The following is a 15,188-nucleotide window of genomic DNA, read 5'->3' as shown; positions in this document are numbered from 1 at the left end:
ATGATAATTTATATTTCTAGTTTTAGAGTGATTATATGTGAGTGATTCTTTGAAATAAACCAGATGATGAGAGCTGAAAAAAATTAGTTTCTCTTTGTTCATTTTTCCACTAAATTATTTTTTATATAGAATATATCCAAAAGAACCACTTTCAACCACAAAATTACTTTTGTTATAGAATTTGGACATAAAGAGAGATGGAATCGACCTCTTTTGCCTGGCAAGTTTTTGTTTTGTTGATGCCAAATTAGTGTCTAATTAATTCAGTGTGAAGGACAGACTGGAGCTCTGGGAGTTGCTATGTTCCTTTCTGCTATACTACTGACCCACTACCAAGACGTATATATGCTTGTGGCTTGTGCTGCGCGTTATAGTGATGTACGAGTACGACACTCCATCTGCAATTCTGCATGATCAGGTAAAACTGTATATATATTTTGTGCTATCCAATGTTCCTACAGGAAAAGTGCTGCCTTCAGAGCTGTAATATTTCCTCCTGGTGTAATGTACATGACATTTTGAGGAGTCGTTTTCCAGAGTTACCTATCAAGAACTGTGCTGTTGTCATCTTGTGATCACTGATCGGTGATGTGATTATTTGAGGCTGTCTTTCTCCGGTTGAGAGGTGTCTGTCAATACTGGTGGTTTGGATGGCAAAACGCAGGACGTCCAAATCGCAAGAACTGATGCGACAGGATTTAGTTACCTTTGCTGATGGAACCAACGTGTCCGCTGTTGGCGTCGGCATGACCTTGAATCTTGCGCACCTCTTTAATCATGATCAAATTATCTCTACAATTTAAAAAATACGTAATCGTTATCGTAAGATAGACAGAACGTTCTGCTTTCCCACTAGACCCCGCATGGGTCGCCCGCTCCCGTATGGCCCTGCGCCCCCACCTATGCTGCCCTCACATAGACCATGAGCACTAAGTTGACAGGCCGCCTAGTGACCGCATAGGCCATGTATTGAATAACTGGGTTGTCTGAGCCTCATGCCCCATGCAACAGGCTACACTCGGCCAAGGTTGATTTCAGTACAGTAACCTTGTATTTTCTTTTCTCCTATCTGAACAACATTTGAGCAGTACCTCAACAGTTATACATACATACATGAGCTCCTAGATCACCTACATGTATCTCCCTCTTTTTTATGCATTTTACTTTATTACATAGCGTGCGCGCACACATGGTCCACGAAATACTTCATTGGGCCACATGCCTCGTGATACAATCTTGCATGATGTTATCGTATGTAAATTTTTAGCTCCCGTTGTAACAACTAGTCTAAAAAAATTGCATATAGATCGAATTTCTATTACTTTCTGATCATAAATATATGACATTTTGAACTAGGTCCGATAAAATCAATAACTTTTTGAGTATTTAGTTTTAAAACTATATATATATATATATATATATATATTCACAAATATTTTATAGCTCTGTAAACTTATTGGGTTAAATAGATATATTCTTTAAAATAGTGATCAAATGTATGTATCGAAAACCACGCTAGGTTTAAAAATAGTGAGTAGTAGCTAGAAGCAAGATTTAGTTGAAAATGAAATATTCAGTACAACGTTTAAAAACTAACTTGGCACCAGTGTTCTGCCCGTGTAGGGTTGGCAGTAACTGTTGATTGAACTTCGAATTTAATCAGGCAAAGGTCATTATGAACATGGATAATCTGCTTTTAATTTCTTCAACACATGTGATTGAATCTATCTTTTAAAAAAAATAGTGATTGAATCTATCCTGCTCTGGGCTGCGCCCCATTTGATTGTGGAACACAACAATTCCACTAAAACATATGGACATATGATTTATCAAAACTATTTATTTATGTTAAGATTCATACTAAAAGATTATATAACAAAATTATAAGCTAAATAATAGCCTATTTGGTTGCCTGGGCGTGAACTAGCCAGGCCCCACACGTGTATGGAAACGGTGTTTGGTAGTTTGGGCGCATGCACCAACCTGTTCGTGCCCATAAAATCGTTGTGACGGCTAAGCTCTGCGGACACGGATTCCACCGGTCTGGCTCGCTCGTGTACGTGTGTATTTTTTATTTAACTATCGATTTTATTTAGGTATAAGAGTAATCTAAAAAATCTAAATATTTTTATAAGTAAACTAGAGCTCACTGTTAACTCATTTTAATTAGTTTGATAAAAAAACCTAAGCCAATATTTCATTAAAATTCTCTAAAGAAACATACCTTTATAACTTCTAGCAATTTTTATACTCAAATAAATTCTCAATAATAATTTTTTTAATAATATTCTTATAATATGATATACTAATTTATAAAAAATACTTTTAATTCTATGTTATTTTGTGAAATAATGAGTTCTTTATAATATAATATATACTCATACAGACAACCGATCTCTTTTAAGATAGGCTGAACACGTGTAGCCAACTAAACATATCCTATTATATCTTCTTAAGTTGGCTAAACTTAGCCTGACGTAATAGATACAAGTCAGACTGAGTCATAAAAATAACTAAATGAATGAGAATCAATAAAACAATAAATAGCATGTAGAGAAATAGAAAAGCGAGATAAACGTGGATGCGCAAGTGCATTCTAGAGTTGCATTTGGTTTTGATTGTGCGCTGAACGGTGTTGCCGTACGCTAACATCTGTATCATTCCGTGGGCCCGACGCCCATGCATTGTCTTTGCCCTCAAAAGACCGAAAACGCAAGCTAGGGCCCACCTGATGGCACAGTGGGCAATCAAGGAAAAAAATTATTCAACCACGTTAAGAATAAATTCAAAAATATTTTCAACGGTCCAATCGGGATCCTAGGGCTCAGGTCAGCTCGTATAATAACATGGCTTTGCCAAATGCACATGAAAAATATAAGCAACGTCGAGTCCTGCTCACCTCCCTAGATTTCCTTGTGGCATAAAGAACTCTGCTTGCTTGCACTCTTCCAGCCGTTATCGTTTTTTTTTTTTTTTTTGGCACTAAAGAATTCAGAGTCTCAAGTCTCAACACCCAAATCTGCAATAGATATGGTGGGGAAGAGCTAGTGGCAGCAATAAAAATGTTTTTGCTTTGTCCTTAAATTATTGATGAGTAAAGTGTGCATGTGGATGGTTCATCTAATCTTTTTGCCTCCCATATTGAGGTAGCCCAAAAGTGTGGTCCACAGCTTAATCATACAGCTTTCTTTCTTTCTCTCCTTCTCTTTCTATCTTTTGCCTCGTTTTTTAATAACTACACTAGTCAGCAAAGTGGCAGCACGCATTGGACTATGCAGAATCGCATTCGTTTGATTAGGCACCGATCATGTTAAAATTTGGTGGCAAATTTGATTTTTTTTATTTATGCAGGAAGAGTGGCCACTGGATTGAATAATGCACTCTAAAATGTCTCTTTTTTTACTCTCCTTTTTTGCTGGATAGGTTGCATGTTTTGACTTCACAGGCACAACGGGTAGAAGAAGTTTAGCATTACCAGTTTGAGTTTGTCGAACTCTTCATCTGTAACACAGAATTATTTGTGAAGTAAGCTCTTATCTGAATGATGTTACTAGCATGTTACTACCACGCTCTGATGTCTTTTGTTCTTGTTTGCTCAACGAATCCTAGCAACCTTTGCTTTTTTGCCGTGTGATTTGAACGCGTATGATGAACAACCTTTTAGCGCTGATCAACATACTTTTTTTTCGGTGTTTCACCTTTTTGGTTATAGCTATTACAATTTTCTGCATTACCTTGCGACTGACGCTCGGAAGTGGGCAAGGCAAAGAAACTATTTCCACTGCAATTCTTCTCTCATAAAATACATATTTTCTTTTCTTGTTATGCACGCCGCTGACTATTGCGAAACGGCGAAGTACTTCTTATTCTCAGTTTCTTAGATGCTATAAAATGTAGGCTAAACTCATTTAGGATATTCTACTACCGGTAGCATACTACCACTCGTTAACAGTAGAAAATAGGCAACTTTGGGGAATTATTTGTGGATCAGAAGATAGTGTGTCCTTTGACTCATTGCACCTTATCCTATCATGGAACCAACTTTAATAATATTAATTTATTAAAATATTATAAAAATAATAGTTAAATTTATAAAATTGTAAGAATAGAGTTTGTCAGTGCTACAAGTGCGACATGCCTTTTTGGCACCGATAAGATATCGAGCCTACTGTCACGTAGGATGTTGGCACGCGGAGTACCGAGAAGTATATATTCTTGCAATTTTATCAATATAGTTATTATTTTTATAATTTTTTAATAAAATAATATTATAAAAAATCCCTGGCTACCTGGGGCACAGCTTGATCCTGGCCACTGAATGACAAGTACAGGTCGGGCCCAAAAACTAGGACGTGCCACTTTTGCTGATTGACAGCTGGAGATCGAGCCTCCTTCGAGAAGATGACAAGAAAAGACAACAAATATGCATGCTTATCTTATGGCCACATCAAAAGTAAAAGATTTAGGATCTGTATGGAAAATCAGAAGAAGAATTTTAAGATACTACTCCATCAGGTCATGAGTACATATGTTTTTACATTAGTACAGCGAGCATAGCTCTTTTAAGCGTGTGTATATATATATATATATATATATATATATGCTTTTAAAGATAGATGATAATATAGTTAATAAGACTAACATGTTTATCAAATATATATTTTAGTAGATCTTATAGATATAATATATAAAAAAAGTCATCGAAACCGAATTCAAAAAAATTTGAATTGAGTTCAGAAAAAGCCTATATATTTTATTTTCTTCATATGCACTCCGCTGACCATTGCGAAACGGCGAAGTACTTCTTATTCTGAGTTTCTTAGATACTATAAAATGTAGGCTTAACTCGTTTAGGATATTCTACTACCAGTAGCATACTACCACTCGTTAACAGTAGAAAATAGGCAACTTTGGGGAATTATTTGTGGATCAGAAAAGAGTGTGTCCTTTGACTCATTGCACCTTATCCTATCATGGAACCAACCTACTGCAGAATTTTTTAATAATATTAATTTATTGAAAAATTATAAAAACAATAATTAAATTCATAAAATTGTAAGAATATGACTTGTTGGCGTTACGCGTGCCGAGATGCCTTTCGGCACTGATAAGACATCGGGCCTACTGTCACATAAAATGTTGGCACGTGGAGTGCCGATTAGCAACATGTTGGTACTCCGTGTGCCGAGAAGTATATATTCTTGCAATTTTATCAATTTAGTTAATATTTTTACAATTATCAATAAAATAATATTATAAAAAATCCTTGGCTGCCTGGGGGCACAGCTTGATCCTGGCCACTGAATGACAAGTACAGGTCGGGCCCAAAAACTAGGACGTGCCAATTTTGCTGATTGACAGCTAGAGATCGAGCCTCCTTCGAGAAGATGACAAGAAAAGACAACAAATATGCATGCTTATCTTATGGCCACATCAAAAGTAAAAGATTTATGACCTGTATGGAAAGTCAGAAGAAGAATTTTAAGATACTACTTCATCAGATCATGAATACTTATGTTTTTGCATTAGTACAGCCAGCATAGCTCTTTTAGTATATATGTGATTTTTAATGATAGATGATAATATAGTTAACGAGATTAATATATTTATCAAATATATATTTTAGTATGTCTCATTGATACAATATATAAAAAAGCCACCGAAATCAAACTAAAGAAAGTTCGAATTGAACGAGTTCAGAAAAAGTTGCTAACACTGGATGGTCTGGTGCTCTAAAAGTTATACACACTAGAGTATTTTTCTACTTAGAGGAGAAAATGAAGACTAAATCGAATAGTCTGGTGCTCAGCAAGATGTACACACCGAAGCATTTTTCTGGAAGAATATTTTGATGTAGAAGATTTATACAGATCAAATAGTTCGATGCTCAGAGAGGATATACACATCGGAGTATTTCTCCAGAGGATTGTTGAAGACTGAAGATCTACACGCTGGATGGTCCGGTGATTAGAGGTGTACACGTCGATTGGTTGCACCGAAGCATTTTCCAAGAGAATGTCTTAACGACTAGTTTGGTATGATTGTACATACCATATGATCCAGTGTTATGAAGATCTACACATCATATAATGAATCTAGGGCTGAAAAATAATTTTAGAAATTATTCCATCACATAAAAAGGGATGTTAGTGATTTTTTTAGATTTTTGAGAATTTATTTGAGGCCCGGACAATTGTTAGAAGTTATAAAAGTAACTTTTTTTTAGAATTTTATTTCAAATTTTATATAGTATTTTTAGATGAATCAAATTAAAATAAGTTGCATATGGATTATGAAACATGTAAAAAAATCTAATATTTTTGGAGTAATAGAAGATCATTATGACACAGAAGATGCGAAGAGAAATTAAAGCTGTTGAGTAATGTTCCTAGCGGGTCCACATGCCATCATCTCTTTCCTTTGTAGCGAACCGGAGTTGGCGAGCCTCTCCCCCTCGCTAGATGTGGCGAGCGAGGGGGAGAAAGTAGCGAGCCACCAAATTTAGCGAGCGGGATAGGGAGCCAGTTAGAGGTCATATTACCATAGAAACAGCGGAAGCAGATGGGGTGTTATAAGATGATTTTTTAAGATATGTTAGTGAAAATGTATCTAGAGATGATTGCTAAAATAGACATATCTGTAACATGATAGATCGTTTCAGTCTGTTAGAAGTCATATACGGTTTTCGATATAAACCATCGATGATAAAACACAGACGAACATTAAGAAAAATTGTCTATGATATATCATAAGACACAAATAGACATTAAAAAATTCGTCTATGATGTGACATAAGACACATACATATATTAAAAAATAGTTAAGAAAAAACCGTCTGTAATTTAAAGATACAGACGGATATTAAAAAAACCCGTCTGTGATGTGAAGATACAGATAGACATTAAGAAAAACCATTTGTGAAGTAAAGACACAGATGAACATTAAGAAAAACTATATATAATATGAAAATACAAACGAATAATAACAAAAATTATCTATGATATATCATAAGATACATACAGACATTAAGAAAAACCATTGGTGATGTGTCATAAGACATAGACTGATATTAATAAAATTCGTCTATGATGTGATTAAGAAAAACCGTCTGTGATGTGTCATAAGACATAAACTGATATTAAGAAAAAATATTGTTGATTGTAGGATAAATATTTTATGAAATTCCAAATTGTGCCAAATGAAGAAAAGTTTTATATGAAAATTGTAGCTGTCGACAAGATCTACAACTTTATAGTTTGTAACCTTTCTATTTGAAGTCATTTAGATGCCTAAATAATTATCCAAAATTTCAGATAATAAGGATCAAAAGAATAAAATATCATATTGCTACTACAAATAATGTATATGTGAGATGATAAGTACTATAAGCCACATCCGCACATATTTCGTGCACAAAATCATAGACTTGCGTGATGACATATCCTATTGCTACTAGAAATAATGTATATGTGAGATGACAACTTGGTTTGGCTGCAATTTTTTTAATTTTTTCTACACCCAAAATCCTTTTTTTTTAAAGTTATATAATAAATAAATATTAAGAAAAATCGTCAAATATGTCATAAGATATAGATATATATTAACAAAAACTGTTTATATGTTAACAGAGTGTTAATCGTCTATAACAAGCTCGATATCATAAACACTTTTAAACAGATAAAAATTAAATATGTCTATGATAAGATTTAACAATCGTACATAATAGTCCGTTCTGAGATAGTGTTGTTTTGTTCCATTTTCACTAAAAAAAATAAGGTAAGGAATGGAATAACCAATAGGTTAGGGATACTACTCCGTTTTCAAATAGATGTCGTTTTAGAAATTTGATTTTGTTCTTAAATAGATGTTGTTTTAGTTTTTCAAGGTGATGTTTTACAAGAGTGTTTATATTAAAGTCTATTGAAAAGTAGAGTTTCGATTCAATTAGTGTGGTGGATTAGTGGCTTATATGCTATTAATTGAATATTGAAGAAAATCGAAAGAGGTAAATATATCATGTATAAAAAAATTGTTATAATTTTATTCTATGTGCTAAAAGCTAAAATGATGTTTAAGAGAAGGTAATATTACTTAGAACTGCTGGTGATCACCAACTCAGCCATTAATACCGGTACTCCCAGTAACTCTCTACTGCTAAGCTTGGATCCAACCAACTTCAATTGCTGCACTTGACCACACCAACATGGCAGCAACACCACCTTAAATGCAAATACACTAGCAGCAGCACCACAGAATGCAATGTGTTACAGCTAGGCAGGAAGGTGCATGTCCTCACCAAGTTGGCGCTTGGGTTGCGTGCAAGCCAGGCTTTGTCGCCAGTCAGGTATCACTACTAGTGTTTAAGGTCTTAATGAATCGTAAGATGGGTGTTTTAGACCAATGCCATCGGTGATAGTTTCCTGTGCTACAGTGATATGGCACGCGCACAGCCCTTAAAAACGCTCCACCGATGTAGTTTCCAGTGCTACAGTGGTACGGGCTTAGCAAATTTCCGGGAGAGTAACGGCAAATTTACAGAAGCTCAGTAGCTACAGTATATTGTTTGCAATGTATGGCTATGGGTTGGAACAGAGATGAAAAATAATAAAAGATATAAAATAAGATAGTTGTTAGAGATAGAAAAAATAAAAATATTATAAAAATATTGTAGGTGATAAATTTTTAAAATATATATTAGAGATGATTTTTGATATTCAAATTGGTGATGAGGACATCAACCCCGACACGGGAATGACTACTCCAACTGAACCAGCACAGGCGCCACCAGAACCACTCACTCGAGCTCGTGCACGTGAATTAAACTTCGTGATGATTTTGAAGAATGAAGGACCAGAAGTTTCCTAAGTGCATGCGCCATCTATGCTCATGATGAACCTGCCCAGAATAATGTCTAGGTGCTGGCCACCTATGTATTTTTAGTTTTGTCAAGAAATAACCAGGAAGGTGCTGCGCCACCTAAATCAGGAAAGGGGATCAAGGAGATGGCGTGTGGCTGTTTGGGCGCCTATTCCCTGCCTTGTGGGCAGGCTGGGCGCCTACCTTCCTCACGCCTCCTCCCCCTATTTAGCCAGGGGCTGCGCCCCCTCTTTTGCTTGGGTTTTCTTTGATAAGTTTAGCCATTGTGCAAACGTCCTGTGCTGCAGTTGTGCTCAGCGGCCACCTGTGGACAGCCATTGTGAACCCCAATTCGTGAGCGATTGATATTCAGTTTTGCCTTTATCTTGTTCTTGCTTGTTCTTCGATTGCTTGCAGGAATAGAACCTCGTGTTCAGGTTGATCTTGCCACCAGCAAGGTCAATAACCATTTGGAGTTGGTTCAGCGATTGCTAAGGCGCCACGACCTGTTCGTTCGTAGTCGGATCGCGAGAGTCACCTCCTCCACAAATCGAAGTTATCCCTCTCACCGAAAGATCGGGCACTCCAGCTCCATCAAGTGGTATCAGATTACAGGTTGATCGGTGAGTTTTATCGAGTTTTATCCCTTTAGTTTGAGAGTTGTTCATCGTCCTATCGTCCACCAGAAAAGCTACAAAAAAAAAATCAGGTTAGAACCTTGTCCCCGAACCATTTGGCCTTGCACTTTCATTCAGTAATCTTGTGTTGTTGAATTTGCGTGCATTTGCGTCACTTGTTGCTGGTCGCTCCGTGTCTCCACTGTTCACCGCCGTTCTTCTTTCGTTCATCCATACCACGTTCTTCCCTCCCCCTGTTCCACCCAGATCAGAACCATCCCACCAAATCTGGTGCGTTTCCCCCCCCCCCCTCCTTGTTTTGGAAGTTAATTGCTGCTGTTGGTTTCCTGCCATTTGTGCTTGGTTCGTTTTGGAAAGCATATCTTGTGCGCCCCCCTGCTGGTTTCGTTTTGGCAAGTTTTGATCATTTCTGCTTGGAAATTTTGGGGCGCCTGATCTGGTTATCAAAAAAAAAAAAGGACAGAAGAAAAGGCACGGTGCAGAATCAAAAAAAAAGAGGGAAAGTGTAAGAAGTGCAATCGATTTGGTGCGCCCCATATCTTCATCCAGCATCTTTGTTTTTGGCAAGCAGAACCTCCATATTTGGTGCGCCCCAGCTTTCTAATTCAGGCTCTTCGATTTTGGAAGGCAGCAACATCCTAGCTTGTGCGCCCCCTTCCTAGTTCAGGGATTTGGTGCGCCCTCTCCACCTTTGCGCGCCTCCTTTGCCTCTATTCTGTTCGTTTTTTCACTTGGTTCCAGCAGCATTTGCTACGTGTTTGCACTCTTATTCAACTTTGCATTTGCTGATTGATTGTGCTAATCCTTGCTCCCACGTAAAACTTTCCTATAGCTCCACAAATCCCTACAGCGTGCAGGTTGTGTCCTCTGGCAATCGCTCTATCCAAGCTTCATCGGTTGCACCGCTGGTTGCAGGTCACCCCTGCTGGCTTGGTAAGAACGGGTAAGAACTTGATAACGGTTTTAGTTTGAGCGCCCTGTTCAGCAACCCATTCCACTAGCTGTAGGACATACTATTTTGTTCCTTGTTCTCTTGTTCTTTGCACTAACAATGGCAGGATCCTCGGGGGATCAAGCTGATGCGATCGCCATGCCACAGTCCCCTCGTACCAAGCGCATCATACAGCATTTTGAGCGACAAATGCGCCTCCAAGTTGATGGCCTCGCTGAAGACATTCACGTCACCAACGAGCGCCTTGGTCAGCTTGAAACAGCACAAATTGAAGCCGGTTCGGCGCTCCAGGAATTAAAAACCGCCCAAGCCACCACCAACACCAGCCTCGACACCATCATGACACGGCTTGAGGAGTTGTCCCAGCAGCTTGGTGAGGTACAGGGCGACACTGATTATGGTGGCGACACCGAGCATGACGCTCAGGACCGTCGTCGCCGGCGAGGACCTCGTCGTGTGGTACGTAACCAGGATGATTCTTTCTCTAAAATTAAACTCACTATACCTGAATTCAATGGTAAATATGATCCTGATGCTTATCTTGAGTGGGAACTTGCTGTTGATCAAAAATTTGCATGTCATGCTTTTCCTGCACAACATCAAGTTAGAGCTGCTACTAGTGAGTTTACCCATTTTGCTTCTATTTGGTGGCGCGAACATGGCAGCAAACATCCCACTAAAATTCCTACCACTTGGGATGCTTTAAAAGTTCTCATGCGCCACAGATTTGTTCCCTCATATTATGCTCGCGATATGCTTAATAAACTACAGCGTTTAAGGCAAGGTACAAACTCTGTTGAAGAGTACTATCAGGAGCTGCAAACTGGTATGCTTCGTTGTGGTTTAGTTGAGAACAATGATGCTGCTATGGCACGTTTTTTGGGTGGTTTAAACCGTGAAATTCAGGATGTGCTTGATTATAAGGAGTACAATAATATTACTCGTTTGTTCCATCTTGCTTGCAAAGCTGAACGTGAAGTGCAGGGACGACACGCGAGGACACATGCTAACTCTTTTGCAGGTCGCACCACGTCATTCCACTCAGCCCCTAAGCTTGTGGCCGTGTCACACCCAGCAGCGCCATCTCCACCTAGCGGCACTCCGAGTGACAAGGCAGCAGCAAAAACTCCAGCGCCACATCAAGCAACAAAGGGCGCCTCTTCCTCTGGACGCACCAAGGACATTCAATGCCATCGCTGCAAAGGTTTTGGTCATGTGATACGGGACTGCCCCAACAAGCGCACGCTGATTATACGTGACAATGGTGAGTATTCTTCAGCTAGTGATTCCGAAGAAACCATATATGCTATGCTTGCCACTGACGTTGCAGGAACCGAAGAAGAACATGTGGCTGCCACTGACGCCGACAAGTATGAGAGTCTTGTTGTGCAGCGCGTTCTCAGCACGCAGGTTGCACAACCAGAGCAGAACCAGCGCCACACCTTGTTCCACACCAAAGGCGTTGTGCAAGAACGATCTGTTCGCATCATTATTGACGGCGGCAGCTGCAACAACTTGGCAAGCACGGATCTGGTGGAGAAGTTGTTTCTCTCAACGCGCCCACACCCACACCCCTACCATATTCAATGGCTAAACCAGGGCAGCAAACTCAAGGTAACACGCTCGGTACGTGTTCATTTCTCTATGGGGTCCTATCATGATTATGCCGATTGCGATGTTGTTCCCATGGAAGCCTGTTCGTTGCTGCTCGGTAGGCCTTGGCAATATGATACGGATAGCTTACATCATGGTCGCACAAACCATTACTCTTTGATGTTTAAGGGCAAGAAAATAATTCTTCATCCAATGACCCCTGAACAGATTGTAAAAGATGACATCGCTAGAGCTAAACAACACCAGCAGCAACCGCACATACAAAACGAGATTAAACTGAAAGCTCCTGTTTTGCTAGCCACTAAATCTGATTTCGATGAAGTACGTGATGATAATCTGCCATGCTATGCGCTTGTATGCTCTCATGTGCTGTTTTCACTAGATGATGCGCCATCTTTGGACATACCCCCTGCTGTTACTAAGCTTTTGCAGGACTATGCCGATGTGTTTCCGAAGGAGTTACCACCAGGTCTTCCTCCCATTCGCGGCATTGAGCACCAGATCGACCTCATCCTAGGCGCCCAGCTTCCCAACCGCGCCCCGTACCGTACCAATCCCGCTGAAACAAAGGAGATTCAGCGCCAAGTCCAAGCGTTACTTGATAAGGGCTACATTCGTGAGTCTCTTAGCCCTTGCTCTGTTCCTGTTTTACTTGTTCCAAAGAAGGATGGTACCTGGCGCATGTGCGTAGATTGTCGCGCGATTAACAATATCACGATTCGTTATCGCTATCCTATACCTCGCCTTGATGATATGCTTGATGAGCTTAGCGGTGCTGTTATATTCTCCAAGGTCGATTTGCGTAGCGGGTACCACCAGATTAGAATGAAACTTGGGGATGAATGGAAAACGGCATTTAAAACAAAATTTGGCTTATATGAATGGTTAGTTATGCCGTTTGGATTGACTAATGCTCCCAGCACATTTATGCGCTTAATGAATGAAGTTTTGAGGCCGTTCATAGGACTGTTTGTGGTTGTTTATTTCGACGATATTCTGATTTACAGCAAGTCTATGGAAGAGCATTTGGAACATTTGCGTGCTGTTTTTGATGCTTTGCGCGCTGCCCGTTTATTTGGTAACTTGGAAAAGTGCAACTTCTGCACACAACGTGTGTCGTTTCTTGGCTATGTTGTTACTCCACAGGGCATTGAGGTGGACAGCAGCAAGATTGACGCCATCCAGAGCTGGCCCACGCCGACGACAGTTACGCAGATTCGGAGTTTTCTTGGGCTTGCAGGATTCTACCGACGGTTTGTGCGTGATTTCAGCTCCATTGCCGCCCCGTTGCATGAGCTCACCAAAAAGGGCATTCCTTTCTCCTGGGGTACAGCACAAGAAGAGGCATTCACCATCCTAAAAGATAAGTTGACACATGCCCCCTTACTACAGCTTCCTGATTTCAATAAGATGTTTGAACTTGAATGCGATGCTAGTGGTATTGGGTTGGGCGGTGTTTTGCTTCAAGAGGGAAAACCAGTGGCTTACTTTAGCGAAAAATTAAGCGGTGCTAGTCTGAATTATTCAACTTATGACAAAGAACTTTTTGCTTTGGTTCGCACTCTACAAACTTGGCAGCATTATTTATGGCCTCGCGAGTTTATTATTCATTCTGATCATGAGGCTTTAAAACATATTCGTAGCCAAACCAATCTGAACCGTCGGCATGCTAAGTGGGTAGAATTCATAGAGTCTTTTCCTTACATCATCAAACACAAGAACGGGAAAGACAACATTATTGCTGATGCTTTGTCGCGTAGATACACCATGCTGTCCCAGTTAGACTTTAAAATTTTTGGCTTACAAACTGTGAAAGAACAATACGCCGACGATCCTGATTTTAAGGCCATCATGATGCATTGCAAGGATGGTAAACCATGGGGTAAATTCCATGTAAACGATGGGTTCTTGTTCCGCGCTAACAAGCTATGTATTCCAGCAAGCTCGGTTCGTCTTTTGCTGTTGCAGGAAGCGCATGGTGGCGGCCTCATGGGACACTTTGGCGTTTACAAGACACAGGAGATTCTGGCCGCACACTTCTTTTGGCCCCAGATGCGCCGCGACGTGGAGCGCTTTGTTGCACGCTGCACCACGTGCCAGAAAGCTAAGTCACACCTGAACAACCACGGTTTGTATATGCCGTTACCTATCCCTACTTCTCCTTGGCTCGATATTTCTATGGATTTTGTTTTGGGCTTACCTCGAACTAAGAAGGGGAGGGATAGTATCTTTGTGGTTGTTGATCGATTCTCTAAAATGGCTCACTTCATACCATGTCATAAAACTGATGATGCTAGCAGCGTTGCTGAATTGTTCTTTCATGAGATTATTCGTTTACATGGTGTTCCAAATACAATAGTCTCAGATCGCGATGCTAAGTTCCTAAGTCATTTTTGGAGATCTCTTTGGAATAAACTAGGAACTAAATTGCTTTTCAGCACCACTTGTTACCCACAAACAGATGGGCAAACTGAGGTTGTGAACAGAACCTTATCTACCATGCTTAGGGCTGTGTTAGACAAGAATCTGAAACTTTGGGAGGATTGCTTGCCCCATGTCGAGTTTGCTTACAATCGTGCTACACATTCCTCCACGAAAATGTGCCCTTTTCAGGTTGTCTATGGTTACATTCCACGGGCGCCAATTGACTTGCTGTCCTTTGATCCTTTGGACGCCCAACATGTAGATGCTGTTGCACGTGTTAAACAAATGTTGGACATCCATGAGCAAACGCAGCAGAACATTGCGCACACTAATGCTTAAAATCAGGCTGTTGGTAGTAAAGGACGTAAACTTGTTACTTTTGAACCCGGTGACTTGGTTTGGTTGCATTTGCGCAAGGATCGCTTTCCTACTTTGCGCAGGTCTAAGCTGATGCCACGTGCTGCTGGTCCCTTCAAGGTGTTAAAGAAAATTAATGATAATGCTTATATACTTGACCTGCCTGCAGAATATGGTGTTTCCTCTAGTTTTAATGTTGCAGATTTGAAACCATATGCGGGCGAGGATGAGGAGCTGCCGTCGAGGATGACTTCGATTCAAGAAGGGGAGGATGATGAGGACATCAACCCCGACACGGGAATGGCTACTCCAACTGAACCAGCACAGGCGCCACCAGGACCACTCAC

This window comes from Phragmites australis, chromosome 10 (genome assembly GCF_958298935.1).
Source record: "Phragmites australis chromosome 10, lpPhrAust1.1, whole genome shotgun sequence".
Lineage (NCBI taxonomy): Eukaryota > Viridiplantae > Streptophyta > Magnoliopsida > Poales > Poaceae > Phragmites > Phragmites australis.
Note: the sequence above shows the minus strand (reverse complement) of the source record.